We start from the raw sequence: 27,648 nt of genomic DNA, 5'->3' as shown, positions 1-27,648 counted from the left end.
ATCTGAGGCCCTTCTTTGTGTGCCCCTCCACAAGAGGTCTAAGGGGACGCGGTTGGCACTGTGGGTTAAACCACAGAGCCTAGGACTTGCCGATCAGAAGGTCGCCGGTTCGAATCCCCGCGATGGGGTGAGCTCCCGTTGCTTGGTCCCTGCTCCTTCCCACCTAGCAGTTCGAAAGCACGTCAAAGTGCAAGTAGATAAATAGGTACCGCTCCAACAGGAAGGTAAATGGCATTTCCGTGTGCTGCTCTGGTTCGCCAGAAGCGGCTTAGTCATGCTGGCCACATGACCTGGAGGGTGTACACCGGCTCCCTCGGCCAATAAAGTAAGATGAGTGCCGCAACCCCAGAGTTGGTCACGACTGGACCTAATGGACAGGGGTCCCTTTACCTTTACCTTTACCACAAGAGGTCTGGAGGTAGCGAAACAGGAAGGGGTCTTTTCTGTGGTAGCTCCCTCCTTGTGGAATGCCCTACCCAGGGAGGCTGCTTGGTGCCTTTGTTATAAATCTTTAGGCACCAGGCAAAAAAATCAGCCTTTGGCTGATTAAACTATTTATGGCCTTTTAAAGTAAGTGTGTGTGTGTGTGTGTGTGTGTTGGGGCAGGTTTATTGTTTGCTACTGTGCTATGCATTTGTGTGTTATATATTGTAAACTGCCCTGTCATCCTCGGATGAAGGGTGGTATAAAAATTCAATACATAATGGTGATAAAGGTGATGATGATGATGCAGAGCAGATGTTCTGCCACAGAGCTATGGTCCTTCCCTGAACAGATGGCAACACAGGAATACCACTGGTCTGTCTAACTCAGTACATAACTGGCTAGTGGCAACTCTCCTGGGTTTCAGGCAGGCTGGTTTTCCCAACCCTACCTGGAGATGCACAGGATTGAACCAGGACCTTCTGCATGCATATCAGGTGCTCAACCACCGGGCCACAGTCCCTTCCCAATACTTACACTTGGAACCCTTGCCCTGCATTTGGCCTGTGTTTCCTCTTTCCCTATAACATCATGGTTGGGTGGAATGTCACATGTTGGCAATTTTCTGAGATGTAAAATGGGATAGAATTATTCAATTGAACCAGCCAGTCACAGGATGCTGGTAACAATCTATCCTTGTTTATGTCATCCTGCCCCCTGGTGGGCACAGCAGCAAACGACCACTTTGGCAAAGCTGGAATTTTGACATTGAAAAAACCCAAATCAGTTTAAAAAGGGTTAAGGGGGAAAATGGTAAAGTAGCAATGAAGTATAAACTTCCAGAATAGATTAGAGTGAACGATGATAGGCTAGAGAGAGAGAAAAGTTTAAATATAAGTGGAATCCCTTAACTGAATTTACGTGGAATAAATATAACATAACTGTTGATGAGTATAATAGCTTTTCTAGGTGGGAAAGTATTAATATATGCATATCAAAAGGTATTACATGTGTGTATTTAATAACTTCTTGTAACTACTGCATATCTTTGAGATTTAATAGTTTTTTTAAAAAATAATAAAATAAAAAGCAAAGCCCAAATAAATAGATAAATAGAAAATCTTTACAGTGCAATGATCTAATGCATTCTGCCTCCCCTTAGGCATGCTCAGGTGGGCTTGTGGCTGGACACCCCTCATGTGAAGGTGCCGTTTTGCATCAACCAGCACCGAAGGCTGAGTGAGTATGATTGTCTACATGACCATGAATAACTTTCCTGATTGTAAGATGCTTTGCGCAGCGGGGGAAAGCATGGACAGAAATTAAATGAAGCTAAAACTCAGCTTCCACCCGAGCTTTGATCAGTTTTAAATGTTCACATAGAATTAAAAACACATGATCTTTCTCCCTTTTCCCTTCCCCCCACCCTGCCGCCACACTCTGCTTTCCACGATAATTTCCCTTAAAAGACAAACTCTCATACTCTCAGCCAACCTGATACAACTGTTCCCCCTACTGGCGAAAGATAGCATAGCATCGGGCACACACAACTTTGCTGCACGGAAAGTGCTTTAAGCACATTACCCCTGCTGTAACCTACATGTAAGATTGCCAACTGACTTCCCACCCAGTGCTTTAGGAAAGGGCCATAGCTCAGTGCTCATGCAAAAGACCCCAGGTTCAATCCCCAGCCCAGCATCTCCAGGTAGGGGTGGGAGGGAGACCCGCTTCTGATATCCTGGAGAGCTGCTGCTGGCCAGTGTAGGTGTTACTGAGCTAGACGAACCAACGGTCTGACTCAGTATAAAGCAGTGAGCATCCTGTGTTCTAAATAGAAGCCCTTGTGTCCTGTTCTCACAGTGACACTGTTAGCACAGTGGTCAGCTTTCTTCTCCGGAATTTCACTTGGCACGCCAACCAACCCTTTGGCCTCTTGCTTGGAAGGGGCTTTGTCAAAATCTGAGCCAGAGGCTGCGGGGAATGGGAAGTGCTGAAGGATCCTTGGGCGGGGAGGGGGGGGAACAAGCCCTCAATGGCTCCCTAACATCCCCCCCACCCCGCGCTTCCTTGTACTCAATCCTCATTAGCGTGAAACCCCACTTCAATTAACACAGGGCTTCCAAGGCTCCTCCTCCCCTTTTGTCTTTCCCGTAATTGGACTGGTCCTGCTGCTTTAAGTAGGCAGCTTACATGTCCCGAGGTACCCTGAGAAAAGCTGGGCATGGCACGGAACGGTCCCTGTCCGTACTTGATGGATCTTGCAAGTGGGGAGGAAAAATGACAACATAATTGGAACCTCTTCTTTTGTGATGCACACATCCCCCCTAGTGCCCATTCATGGGTTGAGGGGAGGAGAGAGGGTGACAGATGGGGACAGGATGGTATGGCATCAATGGGGCATGTCCAAAAGCCTTTTCATTGATCTCGCTGCCAGTCTGAGCCTCTGCTACACCCCCACCCCCACCCCTACTTCCCAGCTTTCTATCTGTTGACATCCAAACTCCCATCGGACCAGTGAGTCATATTCTTTACCTCTTTTGTGCCACGGGACTTGGAATAAGCTTAACATATGAACATAAGAACAGCCTTGCTGGATCAAGCCGTTGACCCATCTAGCCCTACGTCCTGTTCTCACAGTGACTAACCTGCAAGCAGAACGTGAGCACAACCTTTTCTTGCCCGTTTACAGCAACACATCCAGAAGCATTGCTGCCTCCCAACTGTGGAGGCAGAGCATAGTCATCATGGCTAGTAGCCATCAGTAGCATTTACTTCCATAAACTTTCTTCTTCTTTTTTTAAATACATTTTTATTGGTTTTTAAACATACCATTTCCAACAATCATTTAACATAAATTCTTATCTATTACAATATTTTAGACTTCCATCAACAACCTCTGGAGATTTTGCGTTCTTTATCACTAATTCTGCATTTCTTAATTTCTCTATTACTTTTAATTATCATTAATAATTCTCTTGATAATCTCCTTTGCAATATTTCACATAATCCTCCTTACAGAACTTCTTGCAGTCCTACTAGCGTAATCTGTTTATTACAGTTGCTTTTTAGATAGTTCAAATATTTACTCCAGTCTTCTAAGAATCTCTGAGCCCGCAGGTTTCGAATCCTTCCTCTTAATTTGACTAATTCTGCATAGTCCATTAATTTCATTTGCCACTCTTCTTTCGTCGGTAAATCTTCTTGTTTCCATTTCTGTGCCAGTAATATTCTTGCTGCCGTTATTGCATATAAAAACAATTTACAATCCTGTCTGTTAATGTCCTCCCCTACAATGCCCAGTAAAAATGCTTCTGGTTTTTTAATATACTTCCATAAACTTTCTAATCCTCTTTGGGAGCCATCCAAGCCGATGGCCATCCCTGTCTCCTGTGGGAGTGAGTTCCATAGTTGAACTATGTGCTGCATGAGAAGAAGTGCTTCCTTTTATCAGTCCTGAATCTCCCCCAACAATGGATGCCCAGGAGTGTGTGCGTGTTTGGTGGGTGCAGTGGTGTTGATGGTGGGGATCCCACAACCAGAGTGTCCCATAGAGGTTGCCTTCCACAAAGCATTCAGAGTGGCTCGCTTCTCCTTGTAGGTAGGGGTGTGGGAGAAATTTGATTCAATTTGCCTTTCAATGCAAATCTAAACAAGAGGAGAACTTGAAGCATCCATCCTTCAAAAGTCGCACTTCTTTGTCTTCTTGGTTTCTGAGACAAAAACTTTAAGAAAGTTTAAGAAAGAATGGGAAAAATTTATAATTTAGTTAGGAGACCACTGTCAGCAGATGAAAACATTAGCAGGATTTTAACCTCACTTGTAATGTAACAAATACTATGGACAATACAGGTAGATACCAAATATAGACTATGAAATAATATGCAGTTGGCAATGTTGGCAATAGGACCCATGGGGGGGGGGGAGTCTCGAGATTCAAAGAAATCTCTTTTTATGGATATCTCTTTGGTATTGTCATAAATTTACATTTGTAAAATCAAATAAAAATGATTCCAAAAGTCGCACTTCTTTGGATTTTGGAATGCAGATCTCGGGCCAAGCGATGTGTACAAAAACATATACATTGGGACAAAATTTCCATAAAATGTATATGTTCCAGAAAACAACATGCCAGTTTTCTAGAACTGCAGGTGGGGAGAGTTGCTGTTGCACTTGGGTCTTGTTTGCAGGCTTCCCATAGGCATCTGGTTGGGCACTGCAAGAATGGGATGCTGGACGAGGTGGGCCTTTGGACTGATTCAGCAGGGATCTTCTTAACGTTCTTAACCTGGAGTGCTGCTGGTGATCAGTGCAGACAATACTGATTTAGAGAGGCTAAGAGTCTGATGCAGTATAAGGTGGTTTCCAACATTCCCTGGGAAAGATAGTTCCTTAGATAGCCACTAATAGGCAAATTAGCCTGCCTGGTAAAGGTGTCTTCCTGGGTTCTATATCAGCCATGCTTAACAGAGAGTTCCAGATTTTAGTGAGCTGCTGCTACTACTACCATCAGTCCCAACCAGCCTGGTCAGGGATGAAGGGGGAGGGCAGAGAGGTCTTAAGCTTGGGATTTCTCACCAACAGCACAACACTTCTGGCCAGCCTTGATTCTGTTTGCTACGACAACCGGTTAAAACGACTGCAAAAGGAATACAGCTTGCACATCCTGCCGTCAGCCCTCTGTACAGAACCCTCAGTGTTCTCAGGTCACCTCCAGAGAAACTTGAATAAATATTGAGTTCATTAAACTGCAAGTGCTTTTAAGCTGTTGTGACCTGGTCATCTGGAGGCTGGAAAGATTTGGAGCAATAACATGTCTCGGGTGCAGTTGGGGGAGGCAGATCAAGTTGACCCGCTGAGGGCCAAATTAGCACGTGCTGTTGCAAAAAATAAAATAAAAAACACAGTCCAGAGGCCATAAATCTTCTGCAAAGCAACAAAGGGTTAGAAAGAAATGACAAAGAGAGCATCTGGCCCGAGGGCTGCTGGAAGGGTGTTTTTGGAGGAGGAAAAGCGGGCAGGCAGCACCCGTCGGAAAGCTGGACAAAGCTGCTTAGCTGATGCCTCCTCTGCTAAATGACTCCTCAGCTTTTAAAGTGCCCAGCTGGGTGACTTGGGAACAGCCCCAGCCCCCCAAAAAACAAAGGCAAGTAAGTTAATTTGTACAAAAGGAGCTGGGTCTTTAAAAGGCTCTGTGGTGGTCCTGAGAGCTGGGTAGAATCCTGTATATAGTGCTTCAGGCTGCAGGTGTCAATGACCATTTTTTGAATGTGAAAAACCCCCGCTGTCAGTAGAAAATCAGCACCCAAGGAAAAAACCATTTCCCTGCTGTGCTAGTTTTCTACTTGCATGGAGTTCATAAGTATATGACTGTTCAGAAATTGTATAAGATTGTAAAAAGAGCCAGCATCCTTTACAGTTTTGACTGTGGTCAACCAGATACCTTCTAGGAAGCTCTTAAGGAGGACCTGAGTGCAAAAGAAAACTGCTTGCGTATGAACATACGATCCAGGAGGCTATTATGTTCTTTGTTTGTTAAAGGTGCTGCTTTGTGAGAGGTAAACTACAGTTCTCACAATTCTTGCAGCAGAGCGAGCTGTGTTCTTTAAGCATATGGTATGGAGATGTGACTGTACAACCTCTTGCTGCAGCAGCAACTGAGGATGCTACAGTGTCATGTGTGTGCAGTGGGTATCCCTATATCCTCTCCTCCTGCCTCTCTTCATCAGCTACTGAATGTATCAGGTCATATATTCTGGAAGCCCTTTGCAGTGGGGTGGGGGGAAGCATTCCAGATGGTGTCAGTTCCACCTCCACCTCTCCAGCCCTGTTGGGAGCACATGGGAGGCAGCTGGAAACAGAAGAGAAGCAGTATCTTGCCAAGGACCACAGGATCTTGCCAAGGACCACAGCAGGAAGGATGCCTGGACTGGGCCTGTTTCCCGGGAAACTGCAGTGTGGGGAACACAATGAGGACTGGAGGCTTTTTAAAAAAACCCACAACAACAACCCACCCCCTTTTTATAACCTCAGGGGAGCCAGGGAGGGTTAGGGTTTGCCCTTCTCGGACAGCCAAATGCTATTGTGTTTTTATGACAGTGGAACGTAGCAAGGTTGTGTTTCTTCGCAGCTGCCGGAGTGACTTATAGGGCTGCCCAGGGCGAGGCTGAGATTTAGGAGGGAGGGGGGTCGCTCTGAGTTGCAATTCTCATAAGGAATTCCCTCCCCTGGCTTCAGTTTTGATGAGGAGATCTAAGGGCACCAAGTGAAGCTTTGAGGCAAAGCAGCTCAAAGCAGTTGTGGTGTGCGTGTGGGGGGGTATATTTTGAGCCAGGATCCTCCCCCACCCCTAGAACGGAGCCCTACAACCCATTCTTGAGGCAGATAGCCCCTGGTTCAATCCCTCCATGTAGGGCTGGGATAGACCCCTGCCTGAAATCCTGGAGAGCTGCTGCCGGTCAGTGTAGACTAGATTATCATTATTCTGACTCTGTATAAGGCAGTTTCCTATGCCTTTGAAGGCTCAGTGATAAGAGCACATGCAGAAGGTCCCAGGTTTGGTCTCCAGCATCTCCAGGTGTGACCGGGAATGTCCTCTGCCTGAAACACTGGGGGGCTTCTCTTAGTCAGCGTAGCCCATGCTGAGCTAGATGGATCGGTTGCCGGACACAGTACCAGGCAGCTTCCTATGTTCCTGCCCCACTGTTGGCCCTGCCAAGTTTCTGAGGCCCCATCAGCTGCTCAAGGATGCCAGATGTTGACACCAGCCCAACCCAGGGCTCTTTTGCCAAGGCAGTGTGGCCAAGTGGCAGCATCAACCATTATTCTAGGTCAGGGTTTCCCAACCTTGGATTTCCAGCTGTTTTTGGACTACAACTCTTATCATCCCTAGCTAGCAGGACCAGTGGTCAGGGATGATGGGAACTGTAGTCCAAAAACAGCTGGAGACCCAAGGTTGGTTCTAGATAGTGCAATAGGGCATCTCAGAGTACCTCAGAAGGCTGCATCGTGCAGTCGCAGCATGAGGCCTGAGATGTGTCCTCTGCCGGTAGAAAAAAATGCCTCTCCCCACTACAAAAAAATAAAATAAAATCTTTCTCTGAAGGCAACAACCCTGAGCTGGAATTGTTTCTCTGTGAGATCTCATACCCTTTGAATCTGAAGATGCAGCAAATGGGGAGCTTGCCAGAGTCTCTAGGTGTGGCCTCTACAGTGATGTAATTAGGTGAGGCTGGGTGATGTCACTGGGTTGCCAACTCCAGAAAGTGAAAAATCTGATATGTGGGGTGGACTTTGGAGAAGAGCCCAGCAGTAAAGGGGCAAAGCTAGGAATGTAGAGAAATACGTGGCATTTTTTCCTCCTCCTCTTTTTATTATTATTAAAGGAATTGCTTCTAATTATCCCCCTCTAGTGGGGCTGCTGGTGTTGGAGACAGAATGCCTCTGTACCAGTTGCTGGAAATCACAAGCGGGGAGAGTTGCCATTGACCTCAAGCCCTGTTCGTGGCATTTCTGGAGCCTTCAGTATGGACACTTTGAGAAAAGGATGCTGGACTAGATGGGCCTCTGCCTATGATGACATGCTCTTCTTGATTTGACATATTATTGACACAATAACAGTGCATTAGCAGTGGAATAACTTGCTTTAGGTGCTTCCCCAACGCCACCACGCTATTCCTGTCTGAAGGGGCTACAGAGCAACAAAAGCAGGACAAGGACCAGAACCTTCATGGGTTTATACACACACACACACACACACACACACACACACATGGATTCAGCTGGAAGTTACTGATTGGAAATGTAGCACTGTGACTGCCCCCAAACTTTTGCAGGCACAAACAGTACTGAAAGCAGGATCACATGTGAGACCACCTTGATAGCATCATAAACACAAAATATTATGAACGCACTTTAAAGAAGAAGAAGCTACTGCAGGGCCTCTTTCATACCTTCCAGTGTGTTTCTGTATCATTTGCCTTACATAAGAAAGTTCAATATTTGGGAGTTTGTGTGGTTGTTGCACAGGACCTCCCAATCAGTGATTACTGTGTAACCTGAATTTACTTTTATGTGATTGAATCTTTTGTGGAAATAGCCAGAAATTGGAAGTATCCTAGGAATTATATTGCTGTGGGATTCTTCCACAGTTTGAACAGATGTACCTGGGCTCAGGAGGGAGGAGAAATTTGTTTCAGTTAGGATTTTCATACGAACCTACCTAATTCACACTTCCTGAGACAGTGTGCAAATGGAAATGCAGTTTTCATGAGAAATTCACTCTTCTGCATTTGTGCTGCTGTTCTCCAACCAAATAATGGGCCTAGAAATGTGTATATTAAGGGAAAGTGTGCGTAAAAAAAGAACATATAAAATGCATTGTATTAGGGGAAACTGCCTGCAAAAATGTGTATGGTGACGAATTTTCACAAAGACCTATTTTAGAAATCGCAAACGGGTGTGTATATGTAGAGAACTGAACTTAAGACTGGTAAAACGAGAAATTGAAACGGACGGCGTTCTCCATCTCTAGCCCCAAACCCCTCTCTCTCCTCCCCCACCCCCATTTATATCTCCCCAATGTGGTTTCCAGATGTTGCACAGCCTTCCAAATAGGTCTTGCCAGCATGCTGGCGACAGGCCTCTTGCCTTGTAAACCATGCCTTGTCTTTATCAAGAGGGGACTAAAGCAGAAAGCCAAACCTTTCTAAAGAGAGTGTCCCCTCTGCCTTTTTTTCCATCCAGAAGCACCCACCCACAGAGGACTTTGGCATGATCTAGAAACAAAGAGCCAACTGTGTGTACCGTGTTGAGGTCAGTGACCTACCTTATTGTCCATGGGTTGGGGGGGGTCACGCGCTCCACCTTTTGACAGACTTTCCCGTTGTCCACATTCAAAAGGGAAGAAAAGAGGTAGAGTTTGCAGCGACAACAGGGGTCAGGACCTGACCTATTGTGTCTTCCCAAAAGGAGAAACAAAAGGCTCAGATGGGGTGCTCCAGCGAAACTCGGCTCCGTAAGTGATGGGGGTCCCCACCCTTCTGTCCAATTTTGGAACGACAAATGTCAGCCCTGACCTCGGAGGTTTGCGAAAACAACCCCTCTTTGGCCAGGACATGCTTTTCGCTTTTGTCCCTCAGAAGAAGATGAACCTCGGAGGTGTTTATGGAAGGCTTAGCTGGGCATAACTCAACAGAATAAGAAAGAGGCCAAACAGTGCCACGGAAGGGAACACCAGAAGTGGAAGCAAGCCGTGTGGGCAAACAGAAATTCAGCAGACTTTTTTCTTTTCTTTTGCCAGGGAAGAATTGGCAACTACGAGTTCGGCTAACCCGGTTCAAAACCAGAAGAACAAAACTTTCTTTCATCTTTCAGAGCCGGAGTGGATAACCTTTTCCACCCTGAGGGCCACATTCCCTCTTGCACGATCTTCTGGGTGGGGCTGGAGGCAGAAGTGGGTGGAGCAATGGATGCAGCTCTCACCTTCGTTACAGTAGGCTATATTCCAGCCATGCAACACACACACACTCAAATACATACCCCTCTCCTTCCTCCATCTAGGCAAGCAATAGACATTATCTATTCATCTAGACAGCATCTTAAAAAGCAGGGACATCACCTTGCCGACAAAGGTCCGTATAGTTAAAGCCATGGTTTTCCCAGTAGTGATGTATGGAAGTGAGAGCTGGACCATAAAGAAGACTGATCGCCGAAGAATTGATGCTTTTGAATTATGGTGCTGGAGGAGACTCTTGAGAGTCCCATGGACTGCAAGAAGATCAAACCTTTCCATTCTGAAGGAAATCAGCCCTGAGTGCTCACTGGAAGGACAGATCGTGAAGCTGAGGCTCCAATACTTTGGCCACCTCATGAGAAGAGAAGACTCCCTGGAAAAGACCCTGATGTTGGGAAAGATGGAAGGCACAAGGAGAAGGGGATGACAGAGGACGAGATGGTTGGACAGTGTTCTTGAAGCTACCAGCATGAGTTTGACCAAACTGCGGGAGGCAGTGGAAGACAGGTGTGCCTAGCGTGCTCTGGTCCATGGGGTCACGAAAAGTCGAACATGACTAAACGAATAAACAACAACATTGGTCATTTTAGCCAGGCAAAACCCATGTTGACAGCATGGAGCAGGGCTGGTGAGAAGGCACTACTCCAGCTTCCATGTGACAACCCTCTCAATATTTGAAGATGGCTATCGTATCTCCTCTCGGTCTTCTCTTGGCTAAACATATCCAGCTCTCTCAACCATTCCTAATAAGGCTTGGTTTCCAGACCCTTGATCATCTTGGTCGCCCTTCTCTGCACACATTCCAATTTATCAATATCCTTCCTAAATTTTTGTGCCCAGAACTGGACACAGTGTGATCTGACCAAGTCAGAACAGAGAGGTACTATTACTTCCCTTATTTGGGACACTATACTTCTGTTGATGCAGCTTAAAATAGCATTCACTCTTTTTGCTGCTGCATCACACTCTTGACCCATGTTAAGCTTGTGCTCTACTAAGACATCTAGATCTTTTTCACATGTACTGCTGTCAAGCCAGATGTCCCCCATCTTATAATTGTGTGGCGGGCTATTCCTGCCTAGAAACTTACATTTGTCCCTATTGAAATTCATTTTGTTAGTCGTATTGAGCTCTAACATGTTCCTGATTTCTGGATTGCTCCACAAACCTGCCTCCCAGGTTCATTCCTGGCTACTAGCTTACCCCACAGCCTCCAGGTTACCTAAAAACATTAAGGAGAACCCTGTTGGATAAGGCCAAAATCCCATCTACTTCAGCTTCCTGTTCTCACAATCTGATGCCTCTGGGAATGTCAAAACCAGGACCAGAGCACAAGAACATTCCCTTGTGATTTCCAGCAACCTAGTATTAAGAGGCATATTGCCTCTGCCAGTGGAGGGAGAATACAGCATTGTGTCCACCAGCCACTGCCAGCTTTATCCTCCATTATAGTGGTACCTCTAGTTACAAACTTAATTCATTCCGGAGGTCTGTTCTTAACCTGAAACTGTTCTTAACTAGAGGCGTGCTTTCACTAATGGGGCCTCTTGCTGCCGCTGCACTACCGGCACACTGTTTCCATTCTCATGCTGGGGCAAAGTTTGTAACCTGAAGCGTTTGTAACCTGAGGCGTTTGTAACTCGAGGTACCACTGTACATCTTGTGGCAGTGAATTCCATAGTTTAACTATATGCTGTGTGAGTAAGTGCCTCCTTTTGTCTGTCCTGAATCTTCCAGGTTCATTTCATCTTCATTCATCTTCACTGGATGTCCTTGAGTTCTAGTGTAGTGAGAGAAGACTGTTGTTCAGCTCAGACACACCAGATAAGCTGAGGGGATGGGCAGATTTCATGATGTCAGGAGCTACTTTGTCCAGTCATTCTGCTGCTGATTGTCATGACCCCTGTACCAGCAGTGATCTGGACACAAGAGTCAGAGATTGCAGGGGAACCAGATCTGGGCCAGGGCTCAGAGCTGACTACAGAAGACAGGGAGGCCAGTGAGCCTGAGGTGTTTGGACAAGAACTCCTGGCAGAACCTCCCAGACCACCAGGGCCTATATGGCCAGAGCCTGGACCCTCTCAGTCACCTTCCCATGAGCCTGAAGAACAGGATGTCTCTCACCAAACATGACCAGTGCAGAAGTTCCAGGAGCACACCAGGAAGGAGAATATGGAACTGAGGAGGTGTGCCCATCTTCAGGACATGGCTGGCTTTTTAAGTCTCTGAAGTTCTCTCAAGGGAATGGAGCTGGAGAAGGTTGTCTGGAGACAGATGCAAGAGGCCTCAGTCTGCTTCCAACTTTTGTTGGAGCATGCTGCTCACTCAGAGCTCCCCATGGTCCAGCAACCTTCAGCTAGCCTTGTCATGTGTTGTGTGGGTTCCTGCATCAGACCAGAACATAACTCTGCTTTGAAGAAGTGGGAGTCAGAAACCCAGAGCCGGCCCAAGTCATTTTGCAGCCTGAGGCAAAGGACAAAGTCTCATCTCCGCCTTGTTCTTTGTACAGAACCTGACTGGTCTAGCAATTGAATCTTACTTCTTGGGCCAAGTCAGTGATGGCTCACCCTTGAGGGTGTCTTGATTGACACTTGGTACACCCCCGTGGGCAATTGCACTGGCAGAAAAAAATGCCTGGCTCAATCATAAAAGCCTCAAGGATGATCTTGCAAGGGAGGTTTTCATGCTGTTTGGTCTGCTTTTATTTCCTATGTAAACAGGAACAGGCAGGGGAGAAGGCCATCCCAAGCACATGGACACTCTCAAAATTAATGATGGATATGTTAGCCTGTGGCTTTATAGGGCCTGGTCAGCAGGGATTGGCCACTGAGGTCAGCTGACCATGCTGGCAATGCAGCCTAGAGGGCACCCTCGAAGCACAAAACTCAACCTGCCAATCATGCAGTAGATACAGAGCATAGGTGAGGCCAGGGATTAAGGCTGCTGCAAGCCCTGCTTTGAGGCAATAGCTGTCTACACACTAAACATTTGATGCACATCTGAGGCACTTTCCGTCCAAAGAATTCTGGGCACATTGAGGAAAACAATGTGTCTCAAATGTGCTTTAAAGCTACAGTGTGGACGCAGTCACACATGTGAAGATGCCTCATACCAGGGCAGATTGTTTGATCCATCTAGCTCAGTACTGTCTTCTCTGAATGGCAGCAGCTCCCCAGGGTTTCAGGACAATGTCTTTTGCCATCACCTAAATGGAGATAGAGGGGGTTAAACCTACCACTGCAGTATGGGCACACACAATGTTTTTGTTGTTGTTATTGTTGTTTTAGTCACTTTACGTATAAAAATATCTCAAAGTGACTTACAAGCACAGTGGAATTACTTGAACCGATTTCAATAAAACCCTTTAAAAACAACAACAACAACAGCAGCAGCAGCAGCAGCAGCAACAACAACAACAACAACAACAAACCCCATATTTATATAAATGAAAGGCAGGTCTTGCAAATCCTACTGCATCAAAAGAAACCACAAATACTTTAAAATTCTTCAAACTAAGGGTGGATAAAAAAGGAAACTTTTTGCCTGGTAACTACAATTTGACAAATATGGCAACAGGAAAACCTCCTTGGGAACAGCATTCCACAAATGCATACCCTCCAATTGTCCTGATTTTCCAGGGATAGTCCCAGAATTAAGCTGCCCTGGTTTCTGATTTGATCCCAGACTGTCCTGCTTTTCAACAGGATGTCCCTATTTTCATTGAAAAAATGTTGGCAGGGATGCAAATGGGGAGCCACCACGGAGAAGGTGTTTGCTCATTTCCACCCTCCAGACCTCCTATGGAGAAGATACATGGAGAAGGGTCTCAAATCACAGGTTCCAGGTTGCTTCATATGGGTAGAGGCGGTCCTTGAGGTATTCGGGTCCTCAGCTGCATAAGGCTTTATATACCTCAAAATCAGCATTTGGAATTGGACTCAGAGGCTGTTTAGCAGTCAGTGCAGTCAGGCCAGGATTGGTGCTGTGTGATCTGACTGTCTTGCCCCGGTGAGCAACCTGAATCGTGCATCAGCTGAAGTTTCCAAACCATCTTCAAAGGCAGCCCCACCTATAACATATTGCAATAATCTAATTTAGAGGTTATCAGAATGTAGACAACAGAAGTTAGGGGAATAGCTGTACAGACAGGGGCACAATTGGGCCACCAGCCAAAGTTGATAGAAGGCACACACCAACAACCTTTAAGAAGCTGCGTAGCAGGTGTTGTACGCACTAGAGAAACCCCTTTTGACTTGGGTCCTCTCTGTGGAGGATTTGGGATCATGGTTAACCCAGTTCAGCTTGGGAAACATAAATGTGGTTCTGGGGAAAACTTCCACCAACACTTCCAGGGGCAAAAGATGCAGGCTTGTGGCTGAGAATAGCTCCGGCCTCCCACCTCCCCTCTGGCCCCTCCACTTACCCAGTGGCGTTTGCGCTTAATCTTGGCCTCCACACAGAATGAATGTAAGCAGGTGGTTATTATCATCCGCCCCTGCTAAGAACTGGCTGTAAGTCCCTTCTGTATGGGGACGTGGGCCAGCAGGGTGGGGGTTCTCCTGACAGGCTCATGGGACCGGCCGGGGCCTCTTAACAAGCATCCGCGCCCAGCCCTCCGGGAGCGGATGTGTTAACTGTTTCTGGTTCACTGGAGGGAAAAATGGGCACAATGGACGATGTACAAATATTGTGGGAAATCTATTGGCCCCTTCAGATTTCGCGAAGGCCAGGGCCCATTCAGCGGGATGAATTCCCCAGCAAGGTCTCATTCAGGCGGCGTCAATGGGAAACTTTTAATTGAGAGCCACTTCATTCAAGACCCCGTGAATGAGGAGGGGGCTTTTCTGAAGGGTGAACAGAGGCCTTCGTCTTAGCTGAGATAGGCCAAAAAAGAGAGAGAGAAGGGGTAGCATGAAAGAATAGAAAAGCCACTGTTTCCAACACTTAATGCTTCAGTCATGAGGGCTTTTAATCCTTCAATGTAAGGATGGTGGAAAACTGATTCCCTTATTTCTGGAGTAACAAAACTGAGCAGGGAAGAGGAGTGGCGGAGTTGAGAGTAAAAGGCCGTGGAAGACAATGTTGAGGGGGCAGGGGGGGCAGCGGCGTTAAACCCGGCTAAGGCCGGATGGAGACTATGTTTTGGGAGGAAAGCAGTGTCAGAGATAGCAGGGCAGATGAAATCAGGTGCTCTCCCCCCCCCCCCCCGGGAAAAAAATATCCGTACACACATCCCTCATGGATTGTCACAAGGACTTTTCACAGGCAAACTAATAGGAGCTTCCTAAGCTCCCAGTGTGTGCTTGTAATGCCTCTAGGGTGGTCCCTTAAGTATTGTCGAAAAAAAGAGGAAACCTGTCACCCAAAAAAGAGGGCACAGACCTGCATAACTTTTGCATGTACAGCGGTACCTCGGGTTAAGAACTTAATTTGTTCTGGAGGTCCATTCTTAACATGAAACTGTTCTTAACCTGAGGTACCACTTTAGCTAATGGGGACTCCCGCTGCGACTGTGCCACCGCTGCACGATTTCTGTTCTCATCCTGAAGCAAAGTTCTTAACCCAAGGTACTATTTCTGGGTTAGCGGAGTCTGTAACCTGAAGCGTCTGTAACCCGAAGTACCACTGTATTAAGTTATATGGACTGATACAATTTTTGGAAACCATGGTTTGCTTGCATCCAACGAAATCCGAATCGGAGTAGACCAGTTCTAATTAACAGACCTAAAATACCCATGTCCATTAATTTATGTGGGTGTGCTCTGAGCAGGATCAACACCGGGCACAACCCAATGACTATAACTTAAAATAAGAACAGATGCCTCCAAGGTCAGAGGCATTATACTTCTGATCACCAGTTGTGGAAACTGCAGGAGGGGAGAGGGTGTACTTGCACTGAGTTCCTGGTTGTGTGCTTCTCCTAATGGGCTAATGCAGGGATGATCTGTGTGCTTGCTCAGCCTGCTGTCCAGGAGCTATTGATGGGCAGCTTTGAGACCCCGCTGCTCTCTCTTCTTAGGACTCATTTGGGCAGGAGGGAGGACTTGACTTGAACCCCCTTCAAACAGAGGATTGTGCTTTGCAAAGCAGTGCACACAGCCATCTTGCAGACCAAATGATCACAGCCAGAAACAACTCTTCTCCCTGGCTGACCTAAGACACTTTGCTGCCTGAAAGGGACTGGGAGACCAATTTTATTCAGATACATTTAATTTGTACTTTCTGAAATAATGCAAAACACAGCCATCTATTGGGATAACAGGGTCCAAATACCTATTGAAGCCCTTTCAAAAGGTGCAGCGTTTGGCTAGTGAATCTTGGTTAGAGAGATTTTACTTGTTGCAATCACACATACAGAGATGCTTGTAGGCAAGGAAATAATAAAGTTGCTTATTGTAGGAAAAACATAAAATGGATAGAAGAGTTTCTTGTTCTAGTCTAGCTAGTTTGGAGAAGAATATGGTAGCTATGCTTGCTCCTTAGTTGTCTCAGAGGATAGTTAAAGATGACCTCTCATTTTGAGGTCCAAGAGAAAAGTATGAGGAAGAGGAAGTTGTAAACAGGATGATAAGACGTATCATTTTTAAAGAACAAAGAGATAGAATCATAGAAGTGTAAAGTTGGAAGGGATTCCCTGCAATGCAGGAATATTTTACCCAATGTGGGGCTCCTGAGTCTCATACTTTACCAACTGAGCTATGTTGGACTATAGAGAAGTAAACTGAAAGGTTAAAGGTACAGGAACTGTCTGGGAATCTGGAGGCACCTCATACTATCTGTCTTAACCCCATGCAAATCCCTCTTTTGCAAGCTGAGTAACACCCAAACTTCCAGCAGCATCCTTTGACAGTTGCACCTATCCAGATTTTGCAGAGCAGTTCTGCAGCCATGTAATAAGCATGAAAATGCATATTCTGGGGCAGAGTAAGCCTAAAGATGTGTATATTAGTGAAATCAACATATAAGAATGCATGTTAGGGAAAATCACTTTGCAAAAATGTGTATATAAGCAAAATTGCATACAAACATGTGTATATTAGGAGAAATTTGCACTTAAATGCCCACGAATTTTCTTGATGACTTTAAAAACACACACACACACACACACACACACACACACACACAAACGGATCTGAAAATGTTGAGAATTGATGAGCAGAAAAACTAGAAGGAAAACGAAATTGACAGATTCCAGCCTCCTACCCTTTGCTCAAAATAGAATGTCTGCCTTGTATTCAGAAGATCCTAGGTTCAATCCCTGGCACCTCCAGGTAGCACTGGGAGACAGCACTGCCTGAAACCCTATAAAGCTGCTACCAGCCAGTGTAGACAGTACTGAGCTAGATGAACCATTTATTTGACTTGGTACAACACAGCTTCGGGTCATTATCCTCTGTTGACACAAGGCCTCTTCTGTGCGCTCTGATCTGGGCTGGTGCCTCAGATGTGCTGGAAGATGCTATTCTGTCACCAGTGTTGAAATGAGATTCAACTGCAGTCCAGTCAGCTTCTGTACCAAGGTAAGGTGGGTATTGCCATCTCACTCTTAGTTTCAGGAAGCAGACTGTGTTCAGCTGGCCCTCTGTACAATTAAGAGCCTAAGAGCCTAAGGAGAGCCCTGCTGGGTCTGGCCAAAAGCCCACCAAGGCCAGCATCTTGTTCTCACTGTGGCCAACCACACGCCCACTATGGGAAGCAAGCGGGATCTAAGTGCGACACCCCGCTTTCCCCTTGTGACCCCCAGCAACTTGCATTCAGAGGCATGCTCCCTCCGACTACAGAAGCAGAGCAGAGCCATCATGACTAGTAGCTGTCAATAGCCTTATCCTCTATGGATTTGTCAATTCGTCTTTGAAAGCCATCTGGGTCGGTGGCCATCGCTAGTTCTGGTGGGAGCAAATCCCACAGCTTAACTATGTGCTGCGTGTGATTAGGTACTTTCTTTTCTCTGTCCTGAAAAAATATTCCAACATTCCGAGTTATGGGATGTCCCCCCAACACTGAGAGAGAGGCTTTCTCCCTATCTGAAGCAGGCTGAGTCAAAAAGACTCGGTGGACAGTGGTGTCAGGTCCACTGGGGGGAAATCATTTAAAGCCTCTTGCCTGCCCCTGGCCCAGAATTCTGTAAATGGCACTGCTTTGACCCGCTGCTGTCTCTCAAACTACTTCGCTAGATGGTTGAGGGAATCAAACTGGGATCGCTGCCCTGAGCTCATCAGAGGAAGAGTGGGACCCAAAAGTAATAAAAATATTGCGAAAGGCCTGGTCAGATGAAACCAGCTATTTGCTTCAACCTCCATAGTTTATTGCAAAAGATCTAGCTATATATGTGGACATAGATGGATCCAAAGACCTTGCAACTGCCTTTTCCAAATCTCCAAATCTGTTGTCTTTTCCAAATCTGTGGAGCAGAGCTTCCCAGCAGTGCCACAGAAATCTCTTTCTTTAGGTGGTCCCAGGAATGAACTGGGAGGGTGGGGGCAGCTTGTGCATTCCTTCCCCGCTCCTCCCCCCTGGGCCAAAAAAAAAGCGCCCCCCAGAAAAATAACAACGCATTTGTTAAGTCTGAAGTTCCCATCCCCTTGACAAAAGCTCTCAGATATTTTAACCGTGGACTCGGCCAGGCTGACAGCTCCGATTGTTAACCGCGCCGCAGCGGCAAAGGTTCCAACACCCCCGGCAATCTGCAAAGAATAACGTTCATTAGCGCGATGCTTGGAACAGTGTATCGGGAGGTGGCATCGAGGAAAAGAGAGGGTGGGTTGCATTCCCCCTTACTTTCTGGACAAAATTTTTTCTCACACTTAAATTCGTTGAAGAAGAAGGGAGGGAAAGAGAGAGGAGCGCGGTGGTGTGTGTGTTGAGGAGGGGATTGGGAATGAGAGAGGACACCAAAGCTTCAAGAAAAAGTGAATGAGCAAATAATACATTGTTCCTGTTGCACAGAGGGCCCCCCCCATGTCCCTTTCGTCAGGCCTTTGTGCTCATGATGGGATCGGGGTGGTTAAGGGTGACCCCCACCTTCCATACCGTTTTGGGCCTGCAAAATCTTGGGGGCGGGCATACTGATCCGTGTCCATTCGGTGCGTGCCTTGTGAATTCCTGCTGAAATCCTAGAACTGTAGAGTTGGGAGGGACCACGAGGGTCCATCTTTTGTAGGAATATTTTGCCCAATGAGGCTTGAACCCACGTCCCTGACCCACATCCCAGACCCATGTCCTCAAAACCCAAAACCACAAAATGTTTGGGTTTCTTTTTCATCTCAGCATGAGAGTTGCCCCCCCCCCCCCGGCAATAAAGTGGTGACGTCGGGTAAGCATTGCAGAACAGCTAATAAAGTGGAATGATGTCTGGACAGTCCAGCATAAACACACCATTAAGGAGCTGTCATTGCATTGGTAGACATGTTGCAGAACGCACCTGCCAATGCCACTTCCCCCCCCCCCCCAGAACTCCCACCTACCAGTTTATACTGGTTTTGGTGTCATTTCCTTCCCCAAGAAGAACGATAGTTCCATAAGAAGGGCTCACAGCACATCTGCAGCACTTCAACAAAACTAAATTTCTGGAAATGTCAGCCTTGATATAAAACTGGTATATAAATTCCTAACAGCTTTCACCAACTTGGCACCCTCCAGATGTTTTGGACTACAACTCCCATCAGCTTTCCAGGGTGTCCACCTGGAGACTCTCCCAGCCCTACCTGCAAATGCCAGGGATTGAACCCAGGACCTTCTGCGTGCAGGGCAGGTGTCCTACCACTCAGCAGTGGCCCTTTCTAGTATTAAGCAATTTGTCTCCTACCTAGTTCTCCAAAAAGAATCAAGGCAGCTTCTCAGATTCTCTACCTATCAACTGAGTGATGAATTAGGGGTGAGCGCTCTCATTTCAGCTCTAATTACAGCAGCCAGTGGCTAATGATGCTAATGCTGATAATCAGTAATAGCTGATACATTTATTTTAGTATTAGTTTAGTTGTTCATATTCTGCTTTCCTACTGAAAAAAGTGCAGCGTAGGAAAACACAACAAAACAAGACATCCATTGGAACAACAGTAACAAATGCCCTTCCAGTTTCACGTTAACAGCTACCAAGGCACGTTTGGTCTCAAATGACCATCTCCTCTTACCCTTCCAATCAAAAAAACTCATGCACCATTCCTCCCCTCTATTGACCTGGAAATAGTTTACACGTCCCAAGAGGTCATAGGTCAAAATGCTGCCATTTTCCAGGTCATCACACACTCCCTGAGTGTGACAGCCAATTAGCCACCTGGCTTCCCCACTGCCTCCCCCAAGCCCAGTCCTACCCTCCGTGGGAAGGATTTAGGTCTGCTTCACCTTTAGAATCGCTGTTCTGTTTGCAGAGTGGGCAGGAGTGACCTGCAGTGGTATTGCTAGAAATCTCCCTGTGTTTTCTACTAGATATAGGGACTTCCAAAGGAAGGCCCATAAAGCATCTGTGGTAGAGCATCTGCTCTGCATGCAGAAATGTCCTGGGTTCAATCCCCACCATCTCCAGGTAAGGCTGGGGAAAGAAACCTCGGAGAGATGCTGCCAGTCAGTGTAGACAGTACTGAGCTATATGGAGCAGTGGTCCAGGATAAGGCAGTCCCCTATGCTCCTAGGGCTTGCCGTCATAAATTCATAATCTGTACTCCGGTCAGTTACCTGGGTTTGAGTGTATTTTGAACTCAGAACCCTGTTCATGTGTGGGATGGAATAAAAGCCACATCAGGAATGAAGTTTTGGGGTTGACCAGGCCTGATATAAAACAATGATAGCAAAATTCTGTACCTAGAAGAAGGGGTGTTTCCATTTTGCTGTGGTGGGTAACAGCACGTATATGATCTCTCTTGGGATAGGGCCATAGCTTAGTGATAGAGCACCTGCTCTGCTTGCAGAAGGTCCCAGGTTCGATCCCGAATCAGGTAGAACTAGGAATATCCTCTGTCTGAAACCCCAGATGCCTGCTGCCAGTCAGTGTAGACAATACATCTCCAGGTCCCTCGTGTTAAATTTGGCTACTGTCTGCCTAAGTAAGCACAAAGTAATTCACTGCATGTGACTTCCCTATTTATGCCCTGCCTTCATTTCCCTCCCTTTCCTCTTTCTCCAGTGTCAGGCTTCAGATTGCAAGTTCCTCAGGGTAGGGACTGGGCCTCCTGTGCTCTGCAGAGTCCCACAAACAATTATGGTGCTCTATTGAATGAACGGATGAATGAACGGCACTGTTTTGTGATTAGGAGCCTAGGGCTGCACACTCACCATGCATTTAAAGCCCACATCTTCTCCAAAAGAATCCTGGGAGCTGTAGTTTGCTAAGACTGCTGAGAATTGTAGCTCTGTGGGATGTAAACTAGTCTCTACTATTCTTTGGTGGCACAGGAGGAAACAACCTTTAAACAGGCCTTTCAACACACGAACGGACCTTTTCTGCAGTGGCGCTTGGCGCCTTCATTATACACCTCTAGGCACCTGACAAAAGTTCCTCTTCAACCAGGCCTTTGGTTGACTAACATCCTATCTCCTCTTGAATGTGCTTGAGGGTGGGGGTGAGTTATTGGTTTGTTTTGTTCTTGTTTTATTATGTATTTTGTGTTTTTATCTTGTATTTTTTATGTTGTGAACCACCCTGAGATCTATGGATGAAGGGTGGTATACAACTTTTTATAAAAATAAAAATAAATAAATGAACGGTGTAGATTGTAGGCAAAGAAAACAAGGAGAAATCGGGTTCCGTTAAACTATTGGGAAGTGGGTAATCTTTCAAACTAGCTGGGAGTCCATTTGCGAGAAGCTGCCAGAACTGTAAGGCAGAAGAGCAGTTTTCGAAAGCAGGTGGGGTGGAGAGAGAGCACTCTGTCTTCAAGGTGGTTTGTGAAAGAGTCCACTTTGCCTCCATATGGGACAATGCTGGTCTGTATGGTGATACACCGGCAGACATCTGGAACAACAGGAAGCGGCAACAAGGGTCGCCGCGGCAACGGTGCCTCCGTCTCTTTGATCCTACACCGGGAGAGCTGGGGAGCCGGAGAACCCGCAGGGCCCCGGCCCATTGAGCCTGAAGGGGCTGATTGATGGGCCGGCTTCAGTATGGAGGGAATACGATAAATCAAGGCTTCCACGCCTCCCCTCCCCTGCTGGAAAAATGACAATACTGCTTAGCTCCGGCCGGAGCTTTGATGCCTCTCTGTATCCCAGAGTTCAGTCATGGAGTTGATGTGTCTCTCGAGCCCCTCCTGTGTCTGCAGGAGCTGTTTTAATTCCACAATCCCACCCCCACCGCAACTTCTCTGTAAAAGTAGGCCTGCAATAGAGCAGTTCCCAGGTGTGGATGTGAATGATGATGATGATGATAATAATAATAATAATAATTTATTATTTATACCCCACCCATCTGGCTGGGTTTCCCCAGCTACTCTGGGCGGCTTCCAACAAAGCACTAAAATGCAATAACCTATTAAACATTAACAGCTTCCCTAAATAGGGCTGCCTTTAGATGTCTCCTAAAAGTTTGGTAGTTATTTTTCTCTTTGACATCTGATGGGTGTTCCACAGGGCGAGCGCCACTACCGAGAAGGCCCTCTGCCTGGTTCCCTGTAACTTGGCTTCTCGCAGCGAGGGAACTGCCAGAAGGCCCTCGGTGCTGGACCTCAGGTTCCGGGCAGAACGATGGAGGTGGAGACGCTATTTCAGGTATACTGGACCAAGGCCGTTTAGGGCTTTAAAAGTCAGCACCAACACTTTGAATTGTGCTCAGAAATTTACTGGGAGCCAGTGTAGGTCTTTCAAGACCGGTGTTATATGGTCTTGGCAGCTGCTCCCAGTCACCAGTACCTCTTAACTGTTAACCCATAGTGGCCCATCCATGCCATGGGTTGAAAGCACTCTTATACCACTTTAACCAGCCACGGCTCCCCCTCAAGGAACCCTGGGAACTGTAGTTTGCTCAGGGTGCTGAGAGATGTTAGGAGAGTCCTCTTCGTCTCACAGAGCTACATTTTCTGGAGTGGTTTATCAATCCCTCTTCCCAGGGAACTCTGGGAATGGTAGCACTGTGCAGCAGGTGAGGGGTCTCTCAGCACTTTTAACAAATCACAGCTCCCAGAATTCTTTGTGGGAGGACACCGTAACTCTTCAAAGTGGTATGAAGCTGCTTTAAATGTATAGTGCAGACACGGGGTTGTGCTTTCCAAACTTGTAAAAAGAAATGCTCCATTCTTATACAGTGGAACCTCTACTTACAATCATAATCCATTCCGGAGGCCCATCGGCTGGGCGAAACCGGATGCTAGTAGAGGCGCCGTTGTGCATGTGCACTTCTGCGCATGCGTAGACAGCGGCAGCCACTTGTGCGCACGAGCAGATGGCAGAAGCCGCTTCCGCGCATGCGCGAATTGCGGCAAACCCGGTGTTTACTTCCAGGTTTGCCGTGGTCGCAACTTGGAACGTCCGCGAGAAGAAGCAGATGTAAGCTGCGATTCCACTGTACTCGACTCCCATGTACATTTACTCAGAGGAAGCTGTGATCCACCCCGAAGGTCTTTTTTGACGAAGGACAGAATCTAAGGGTTGTCTCCAACTAAGTCCTACTCATCGTAGGCCCCTTGAAATGAACAAACCTAAGTTAGACATGTCCATAAACTTCAATGGGTCTACTCTGAACAGGACAAGCATTTGCTCCACCCTAAACTATTAAAAAGAAAACCACAAATGACTAAAGTCTTACTGTGTTCAGTGGGGGGTCTTAGTGTTGGGTAACTGAGCATAGGATTGCAATTGAGCGTTATATATATATAACAGTCATACCTCATGTTGTGTCTGCTTCAGGTTGCGTATTTTCGTTTTGTGTCCCACGGCAACCCGGAAGTACCAGAACGGGTTACTTCTGGCTTTTGCCACATGCGCAGAAGCACTAAAACGTGCTTTGCGCTTGCACAGAAGTGCTAAAACACACTGCGCACTGCGCACAGACGCAGTGCTTCGGCTTACGTCAGTTCCATGTTACGAACGGGCCTCCGGATTGGATCCCGTCAGTAACACGAGGTTCCACTGTGGTTCTAAACTGCCAGCTGTTGTTTTCTATTTTATAAAAAAGAACCATGTTCGTGTAACAATCATGTTAGTCTAACAATAAAATTGTTACATCATCATACAATTATAAAATCATAAAGTACAGAGCCAGTGACCAGCTCTGTCACTGTCATAAGTTCGTTTTATTTATTATTTATTTCTCATATTTACATTATTATTATCATTTATTTATTTAATTTATTTCTATACCATTTTAAATTTTAAAGAAAAAAAATATCAAAGTGGTTTATGCCACCTTTTCCTCCAAGCAGCTCAAGGAGGTGTTCACAACAACCCTGTGATGTAGGCAGGGTGAGAGACAGTGACCGGCCCAAGGTCACCCAGTGAACTTCACGGCTTGAGTGGGGATTTGAAGAATGGCCTCCCAGGCCCTTGTCCAACTCTCTAACATTTGCACTACACTGGGCTCTAGCCCAAAAGTGCATTTCAAGCCCCAGTGTGCTAAATGGATCAGCTTTAAGAATAACAACAACCCACAGAGATTCTGCCTGAGTTTCTGTTCTGGGCGTGCCTCTACATGCAAAGGCAAACATACCCAAAGCTGTGAAATTATTCATTCATGGAGAGAGGTCAACAAATTCCCCTAACCCTACCCTACTCTAGACAATAACAAAACAACTTCATTTCCCCCCAAGATGAATTGACTTTCACAAGACTTAATGATAGTGAGCAAGGATCTGCATTCAGCTCCCCCGTGTGGTGAGATCCCCAAATTACACCTAGATGGACTAGATGGGTTTTTGGCCTGACCGGGTTCTTCTGAAGTTAAATAGGCAGCCACTCTGACCTGATACTAGGCAGTTTCCAACACAAGGGACCAAGACAAAACTAGTGAAACATGCATGGTCATAATAGACTTCTCTGTGCATTTTTGCTGTCAGAAGCTTTAAATGAACAGACACCTTTTCCCCTCTTTGCTGGTGGAGATGAGCAGATCTATCATTCAGTTTCTCTCCATTTCTCATTTTTAAGAGCATAAGAAGAGCCTGTTGGAGCAGGTGAAAAGGCCTGTCATCCTTTTCTCACAGTGGCCAAGCAGATGCCCCTGTGGGAAGCCTGCAAGCTGAACCTGAGCAAAACAGTACTCTTGATTCAGAACAGCGAACATGTGAAGGCAGACTCCCTCCAACAGTGGAGACAGAAATTAGCTGTAATGGCTAGTAGCTATCCATAGCCTTCATGAATTTGTCTTGCCATATTTTAAAGTTATCCAAGTTGTTGGCCATTGCTACAGTCACATTTACACAGTGGCACATTTACACATTTATATAGTGCTATTTTCACTAATATATGCATCTTTGTGCACAGCATATGCATTTTTGCACACATCACTTTGCTGGAGAACTGCATTGCAAAATTCAGAGAAGTGCAAATTTCGAAGGCTGTCTGTCTCTTGGTTCACGTTATTTTCTTCGGAAGTGCAAATCAGAGTGGTTCGCCTCTAAAATATGACCCATTCCCACCCCCCCATCCCTACGTCACTGCACACTAAGCTCGTCCTCACACAGCACATGAATATGCCCTGTTAAGATGACCTTTGTTGTCTGCAATATGTTCAGTTAAGCAGGGGGTAGAGTGTGTGGTTGGGGGGAGAGTACTTTTTGTAAAGGCAAAGGTATTTGAGGGCTTGTTATTGTTCTTAAGGCAATGGTTGGTGAAGGGGTCTGGAAAGGGGGCTTAAAACATATTAGAGGGTAGTTAATCCCTGTTGAGCATTCTTCAGGACCCACTCTGAGCCTGGATGTGCTCAAGGGTTTCCCCTTCTCCACTGCTCCACTCTCCAAAATAAAGTTTTGTGTTATGCGCTACTGCCCTCTATTGGCAGAAAGGTGGTAACAGCAAAACAATTTTGATTGAGTTGGTTTCCTTGTCCCATCTCCAGCTTGGCATGCTATCCAAGGCTTCTGTCTTTGTCTCTACGTCCCTTCAAGAAGCATGACACTGGACTTGATGGGCAGTTGCTTGGATCCAGCAGGGATCCTTTTTCTTCCTAGCTCTTACACTTTCTTATAGGGATGGGCACCCCTGGCCCTTTGGATGTTGCTGAACTGCCACTCCCATCATCCTCAACCATTGGCCATGCTGGCTCCCACGGTTGTTGTTGGGAGATGGAGTCCTACAGCATCTGGAGGGCCACAAATTCCCCATCTGATGTGGATGTGACTAAAATCTCCAAGCTGGGGTTGGTGGTGGGTGCAAGCTGTCCATAACGCATATATTGACAAATGTACACATCGCTTGAATGTTAAGGCACTGTGCAATGTGCTATCTGGCAATTTGCAGAATGGAGAGTCTCATTTTGACATAGTATAGGTATCTGACCATTGCCATCAATGAGCCAGTGTGGTGTAGTGGTTAAGAGCAGTAGACTTGTAATCTGGTGAACCGGGTTCGCGTCTCCGCTCCTCCACATGCAGCTGCTGGGTGACCTTGGGCTAGTCGCACATCTCTGAAGTCTCTCAGCCCCACTCACCTCACAGAGTGTTTGTTGTGAGGGAGGGAGGGAAAGGAGATTGTTAGCTGCTTTGAGACTCCTTAGGGTAGTGATAAAGCGGGATATCAAATCCAAACTCTTCTTCTTCTTCTTTGGCCACTGAGAAGGGGTCTCCTCACCCCTTTGGGCTGATTGGAGCCAATCAGAGTCAACGGAGGTGACCAGACACTGAGGACTGACTCCTAGGGTCACTCTGGAGAAAGTGCAAGGGAAGAACACAGAGGAGCAGCTGTTCTGTATGTTGCAAAGCTCAGCGTTTAGGAGCACTGAAAACACAAGTTGATTCAGTTTCGGGAGAACAGTGTGCAAATTTTGCTCTGTACAATGGAACTTCCAGGAAAACCCAACTTAAAATATTGGAACACCCCAAATCATTTGCCTGTGTACATACACGGGAAATCGTAGATCTAGCTGAAAGGTTACACATGGAGATCTCCACTGATTGCTGCCATACACCCCTAATTATTATTATTGTAAAATATTATTTTATAATCTTAGAGGGGTGTGGCTGTGAGGGGGTGTGGCTAATCATCATGAAGGGTCCCTGCACTTCTGAATTTGCCACTACAGGAGTGCTTACTTGGGAGTATGGCCTGTTAAACTCAGTGGGGCTTAGTTCTGTGTGGACACCTGCAGCAGATACGGGGAGCCTGTGACTCTCCAGATGCTGCTGAAGTACACCTCCCATCATCCATGGCCATGGACCATGCTTGCTGGAGCTGGTGGGAGTTTAGTTCAGCAACATCTGGCAGGCCAAAAGCTTCCCACACCTAACCTACTGGATTGCACTGTTCCAATGCAACTGGCCTTCAAAATGCGCAGGTCTGTGCGTTCCAAGCTCTAGCGCAGATGTTTTCTCTCTCTCCCCTCCCACCCCAATAAAAATTAAAGGCAAATTTCATATCTGCATTGAAAAGGGGGCACAAATTGTCTCAATCAGCTCTGGAAACTTTGGGCCAGCCACAAGACACAGCAGCAGTTTTCCAAATCCCTGAATAGTTGTCCCTTGCTGCCCTCTAGAGGGCATGTTTAGATCCAATGGGCTGATGCTACTACTAAGGTGTAGATTTCGGAGGAGCATTGTGATAAATTTATTGATGACACAAGCAGTTCAACAATGGAA

The 27,648-nt window shown here is 46.5% G+C and overlaps 1 long non-coding RNA gene across 1 annotated transcript in view; it reads left to right on the top strand.

Moving 5' to 3' along the window:
• The window catches only part of LOC307222256, a 142,471-nt gene that overhangs the window by 99,213 nt on the left and 15,610 nt on the right, over positions 1 to 27,648 (top strand). The window contains exons 7-8 of the long non-coding RNA XR_013841685.1: positions 1,586 to 1,662; positions 9,166 to 9,234. This is a non-coding gene — a long non-coding RNA (uncharacterized lncRNA). The remainder of the gene's footprint in view (positions 1 to 1,585; positions 1,663 to 9,165; positions 9,235 to 27,648) is intronic.

Source organism: Podarcis cretensis, assembly GCF_951804945.1.
Source record: "Podarcis cretensis genome assembly, chromosome: 8".
NCBI classification, from domain to species: Eukaryota; Metazoa; Chordata; class Lepidosauria; order Squamata; family Lacertidae; genus Podarcis; species Podarcis cretensis.
The sequence above is the reverse complement of the archived record's forward strand: the minus strand, read 5'-3'. Positions and strand labels throughout refer to the sequence as shown.